The 6,312-nt window shown below is 62.1% G+C and overlaps 1 non-coding gene and 1 pseudogene across 1 annotated transcript; both read left to right on the top strand.

Annotated features, from left to right (window-relative positions):
• Positions 1 to 469: 469 nt before the first annotated feature.
• Positions 470 to 625, top strand: LOC126432273 (5.8S ribosomal RNA). Its single transcript, XR_007577913.1, has one exon. It is a non-coding gene; the product is annotated as a 5.8S ribosomal RNA (ribosomal RNA).
• Positions 626 to 813: 188 nt separating this feature from the next.
• The window catches only part of LOC126432270 (large subunit ribosomal RNA), a 7,956-nt pseudogene continuing 2,457 nt past the window's right edge, over positions 814 to 6,312 (top strand).

The following is a 6,312-nucleotide window of genomic DNA, read 5'->3' as shown; positions in this document are numbered from 1 at the left end:
ACGCGGCATTGACTCTGTCGTTGCCGATGCTACCGGAAAGATGACCAAACTTGATCATTTAGAGGAAGTAAAAGTCGTAACAAGGTTTCCGTAGGTGAACCTGCGGAAGGATCATTACCGACTAGACTGCATGTCTTTCGATGTGCGTGTCGTGTCGCGCAACACGCTACCTGTACGGCTCGCAGTAGCCGTGCGCCGCGTGCGGAACCACGCGTGCTTCTCAAAACTAACGCCAATGTTGTGTGGTACGAGCGCTGAAGCGCTGGAGCGGCTGGCCTGCGGCACCTGGCGCCTGGCGCCGGTTTTGAATGACTTTCGCCCGACTGCCTGTCCGCCTCCGGTGTGGAGCCGTACGACGCCCATCGGCCGTGAGGCCGTTGGACACAGAACGCTTGAACAGGGGCCGCCACACGCCTACGTCCCGCCTATGCAACTGTCTTGAAAGAGACAGTGGAAACTAAGAAAAGATCACCCAGGACGGTGGATCACTCGGCTCGTGGGTCGATGAAGAACGCAGCAAATTGCGCGTCGACATGTGAACTGCAGGACACATGAACATCGACGTTTTCGAACGCACATTGCGGTCCATGGATTCCGTTCCCGGGCCACGTCTGGCTGAGGGTCGGCTACGTATACTGAAGCGCGCGGCGTTTGCCCCGCTTCGCAGACCTGGGAGCGTCGCGGCCGCCTGTGGGGCCGGCCGCGCCTCCTTAAACGTGCGATGCGCGCCCGTCGCCTGGCGGTTCGCATACCGGTACTTACTCGGTAGCGTGCACAGCCGGCTGGCGGTGTGGCGTGCGACACCTCGTACAACGACCTCAGAGCAGGCGAGACTACCCGCTGAATTTAAGCATATTACTAAGCGGGAGGAAAAGAAACTAACAAGGATTCCCCAGTAGCGGCGAGCGAACAGGGAAGAGTCCAGCACCGAACCCCGCAGGCTGCCGCCTGTCGTGGCATGTGGTGTTTGGGAGGGTCCACTACCCCGACGCCTCGCGCCGAGCCCAAGTCCAACTTGAATGAGGCCACGGCCCGTAGAGGGTGCCAGGCCCGTAGCGGCCGGTGCGAGCGTCGGCGGGACCTCTCCTTCGAGTCGGGTTGCTTGAGAGTGCAGCTCCAAGTGGGTGGTAAACTCCATCTGAGACTAAATATGACCACGAGACCGATAGCGAACAAGTACCGTGAGGAAAGTTGAAAAGAACTTTGAAGAGAGAGTTCAAAAGTACGTGAAACCGTTCTGGGGTAAACGTGAGAAGTCCGAAAGGTCGAACGGGTGAGATTCACGCCCATCCGGCCACTGGCCTCCGCCCTCGGCAGATGGGGCCGGCCGCCCGCGCGGAGCAATCCGCGGCGGGGGTCGTGTCCGGTTGCCTTTCCACTCGCCGCGGGGTGGGGCCGTTCCGGTGTGCGGTGGGCCGCACTTCTCCCCTAGTAGGACGTCGCGACCCGCTGGGTGCCGGCCTACGGCCCGGGTGCGCAGCCTGTCCTTCCGCGGGCCTCGGTTCGCGTCTGTTGGGCAGAGCCCCGGTGTCCTGGCTGGCTGCCCGGCGGGTATATCTGGAGGAGTCGATTCGCCCCTTTGGGCGCTCGGGCTCCCGGCAAGCGCGCGCGGTTCTTCCCGGATGACGGACCTACCTGGCCCGGCCCCGGACCCGCGCCGCTGTTGGCTCGGGATGCTCTCGGGCGGAATAATCGCTCCCGTCAGCGGGCGCTTCAGCTTTGGACAATTTCACGACCCGTCTTGAAACACGGACCAAGGAGTCTAACATGTGCGCGAGTCATTGGGCTGTACGAAACCTAAAGGCGTAATGAAAGTGAAGGTCTCGCCTTGCGCGGGCCGAGGGAGGATGGGGCTTCCCCGCCCTTCACGGGGCGGCGGCCTCCGCACTCCCGGGGCGTCTCGTCCTCATTGCGAGGTGAGGCGCACCTAGAGCGTACACGTTGGGACCCGAAAGATGGTGAACTATGCCTGGCCAGGACGAAGTCAGGGGAAACCCTGATGGAGGTCCGTAGCGATTCTGACGTGCAAATCGATCGTCGGAGCTGGGTATAGGGGCGAAAGACTAATCGAACCATCTAGTAGCTGGTTCCCTCCGAAGTTTCCCTCAGGATAGCTGGTGCTCGTACGAGTCTCATCCGGTAAAGCGAATGATTAGAGGCCTTGGGGCCGAAACGACCTCAACCTATTCTCAACTTTAAATGGGTGAGATCTCCGGCTTGCTTGATATGCTGAAGCCGCGAGCAAACGACTCGGATCGGAGTGCCAAGTGGGCCACTTTTGGTAAGCAGAACTGGCGCTGTGGGATGAACCAAACGCCGAGTTAAGGCGCCCGAATCGACGCTCATGGGAAACCATGAAAGGCGTTGGTTGCTTAAGACAGCAGGACGGTGGCCATGGAAGTCGGAATCCGCTAAGGAGTGTGTAACAACTCACCTGCCGAAGCAACTAGCCCTGAAAATGGATGGCGCTGAAGCGTCGTGCCTATACTCGGCCGTCAGTCTGGCAGTCATGGCCGGTCCTTGCGGCCGGCCGCGAAGCCCTGACGAGTAGGAGGGTCGCGGCGGTGGGCGCAGAAGGGTCTGGGCGTGAGCCTGCCTGGAGCCGCCGTCGGTGCAGATCTTGGTGGTAGTAGCAAATACTCCAGCGAGGCCCTGGAGGGCTGACGCGGAGAAGGGTTTCGTGTGAACAGCCGTTGCACACGAGTCAGTCGATCCTAAGCCCTAGGAGAAATCCGATGTTGATGGGGGCCGTCATAGCATGATGCACTTTGTGCTGGCCCCCGTTGGGCGAAAGGGAATCCGGTTCCTATTCCGGAACCCGGCAGCGGAACCGATACAAGTCGGGCCCCTCTTTTAGAGATGCTCGTCGGGTAACCCAAAAGGACCCGGAGACGCCGTCGGGAGATCGGGGAAGAGTTTTCTTTTCTGCATGAGCGTTCGAGTTCCCTGGAATCCTCTAGCAGGGAGATAGGGTTTGGAACGCGAAGAGCACCGCAGTTGCGGCGGTGTCCCGATCTTCCCCTCGGACCTTGAAAATCCGGGAGAGGGCCACGTGGAGGTGTCGCGCCGGTTCGTACCCATATCCGCAGCAGGTCTCCAAGGTGAAGAGCCTCTAGTCGATAGAATAATGTAGGTAAGGGAAGTCGGCAAATTGGATCCGTAACTTCGGGATAAGGATTGGCTCTGAGGATCGGGGCGTGTCGGGCTTGGTCGGGAAGTGGGTCAGCGCTAACGTGCCGGGCCTGGGCGAGGTGAGTGCCGTAGGGGTGCCGGTAAGTGCGGGCGTTTAGCGCGGGCGTGGTCTGCTCTCGCCGTTGGTTGGCCTCGTGCTGGCCGGCGGTGCAGGATGCGCGCGCCTGCGCGGCGTTCGCGCCCCGGTGCTTCAACCTGCGTGCAGGATCCGAGCTCGGTCCCGTGCCTTGGCCTCCCACGGATCTTCCTTGCTGCGAGGCCGCGTCCGCCTTAGCGTGCTCCTCCGGGGGCGCGCGGGTGCGCGGATTCTCTTCGGCCGCCATTCAACGATCAACTCAGAACTGGCACGGACTGGGGGAATCCGACTGTCTAATTAAAACAAAGCATTGCGATGGCCCTAGCGGGTGTTGACGCAATGTGATTTCTGCCCAGTGCTCTGAATGTCAACGTGAAGAAATTCAAGCAAGCGCGGGTAAACGGCGGGAGTAACTATGACTCTCTTAAGGTGGCCAAGTGGCGGCGGTGTGGCTGCATCCGGACTTGGCTTTTCGAAGTGCGGTCTTGATGTAGTCGTGCTGCTGCTGCGAGGTGCCTTCCTTGGGTTATAGTTACAGGGAGAGTGATGCGCAATACATGGGCCTAGCCCTCTTAGCCTCTCCTCTCCTGCGGTCTTCTCCCCTTCTCGTGGGCCCGCTGATTTTTGCAGAGTGGAAGACCGCACCAGGGGCTTGGGGGGGTTACCAGCCCCCCCTCGCATTATCCCTTTATAGTTGGGGGCAGCCGACAAGAAACAAGAGATGGTGGCCCTTCCGCTGAAGGTGCCACCCCAGCTACCCCAGCACCTATCCGGCCAACCGGCCGTAACGAAAATGCGATAGTTTGTGTAGCTCCCTTTGCTTGCAGTGAGTGCCACCGCACTTTTACCACGAAGAACGGTCTCGGGGTCCATCGCCGCCGCCAACACCCTGCGGCCGCCAACGCTGAGATCGTGACGGAGAGGCATCGCGCGAGGTGGACGGAGGAAGAAGTCCTGTCGCTCGCCAAGGCAGAGGCCGAACTGTTCCTGGAGAGGGACGCCCGGTTCTTCTTTGTAAATCAAGAACTTACCAGGATGTTCCCCGACCGAACGCTTGAGGCAATCAAGTGCCGACGGCGGCAAGCTGCCCACAAGCAGCTTGTCCGCCAATTCATGGAGGCACTTGAGATCGGTCGGGGTGAAGAGCCGGCGTCCCGCCGTGGAGCAGCGAGCTCGCTGCCTGACGCGGGCGAGGCCGCTGCGCCGCCCGTCGACGCAGCCGAGGACTTCGCGGCCGACACCACCGGGCCGCCGCCGGAGGGGCCGACTGACGCCGCCATCTGGGAGCATCTGGCGGGGCTACCTGCTTCCGCCCAGCGTTTCTCTGCCCTGGATCGAGTCATTGGTCTGGGGCGGGGCACGCCGCCCGATGTCATCCTGGGCATGCTCCCGGATGCCCTTGCGTCGGTCGGGTCCAGGGGGGAGAGGTCGATCACCAGGACACAGCGGCCGCGCCAACCATCCAAGCGGCCGCCTGCCGCCCCGCCGCTGCAGAAGCGCAAGCGGCGCCGCTGGGAATATGCGCGGACACAGGACGCCTTCCGTAGGTCGCGTGCGCGTTGCGTGCGCGGCTTGCTGGACGGCACCCTGCTGCAGCCGCCACCCGACATCCCCGGTCTGCTGGACTTCTGGGCGGACCTCTTCACGAAGAAGCCGATCTCCACCGCCGGCTTCATCCGTGACCGCCTTCTCCCGCACTCGGAGCCTGTCGCTCCTGAGTGCCTATGGGGGCCGGTCACACGTGAGGAGGTCGCTGCTGCCTTGCCGCCCAGGGGATCGGCAGCCGGGCCGGACGGCCTGACTCCAGCGGAGCTGCGGCGCCTGCCGCATGAAGTCCTGGTGAAACTCTTGAACCTCTTCCTCCTGGCCCGCGCCCTCCCCGAGCGTCTGCTTCGCGCCCGGACGTCACTTCTCCCCAAAACGGCTGCACCAACATCCCCCGCTGACTTTCGCCCCATTACGGTCTGCTCGGTGTTGGCGCGGACCTTTCACAAGGTTCTCGCGTCACGCCTGATGCGTGCATGTGCTGTGGACGAACGTCAGCGGGCATTCATCCCCCGGGATGGGATGTTGGAAAACACCTTCATCTTGGACACTGCTCTCACCGACGCAGTCCGCTCCTGTCGCTCTGTTTTTGTGGCATCGATCGACGTCTCTAAAGCGTTCGATTCGGTGGACCATGCCGCCCTCCGCCCCGTGCTGAGGGCTCATGGCCTGCCGGATTGCTTTATTGAGTACGTCGAAAGGTGTTACGAGGGTAGCACGACGGTGATAGCGGGCGGCGCCGACGTGGGCGTGCCCCTGCAGCCGGCTAGGGGTGTGCGTCAGGGTGACCCCCTCTCCCCCCTCCTTTTCAATTTTGCGGTGGACTATGTTTTGAGTCAACTTCCCTCCCACATCGGAGCTCGGATCCTTGGTCGCAGAGTTAACGCTGCGGCCTTCGCAGATGACGTCCTGCTTTTTGCATCGACCCGCGAGGGGATTGCAGTCCCTCATCGACGCAGCCGTCGCAGCCCTCGCCCATCTGGGGCTGCAGATCAACGCCCGGAAGTGTTTCACCCTCGCCTTAGTCGCGTCTGGGCGCGACAAGAAGGTGAAGGTCGACGCCGACGTTACCTTCAAAGCGGGCAACGCCACCGTGCCCGCCCTACGTGTGGGTGAAACCTTCCGGTACCTGGGACTGCAATTCTCCACCGCTGGTCGCTGCGTTTTCAACCCACGACGCCACCTGGTGGAGCAGCTGGACGTCATCTCCCGAGCTCCGCTCAAGCCGCAACAGCGCCTCCACGCCCTCACCACCGTACTTCTGCCTGGCCTGTACCATGGGCTGGCCCTCAGCCGCACCCGAGTGGGTGCGTTGAAAGCGGCAGATGTGACCATCCGTGCCGCCGTCAGGAGATGGTTCCGCCTTCCGGCGGACACTCCCCTGGGCTACTTCCACGCTCCTGTAGCCCAGGGAGGCCTCGGCATCCCATCATGCCGATGGATGGGGCCAACACTTCGCCGGTCCCGTCTCCTGGCGCTGAAGAGGATTGGGCCAGCCG

This window comes from Schistocerca serialis, unplaced genomic scaffold (genome assembly GCF_023864345.2).
Source record: "Schistocerca serialis cubense isolate TAMUIC-IGC-003099 unplaced genomic scaffold, iqSchSeri2.2 HiC_scaffold_1126, whole genome shotgun sequence".
In the NCBI taxonomy this organism is placed as follows: domain Eukaryota; kingdom Metazoa; phylum Arthropoda; class Insecta; order Orthoptera; family Acrididae; genus Schistocerca; species Schistocerca serialis.
This window is presented reverse-complemented; position numbering and strand designations above follow the sequence as displayed.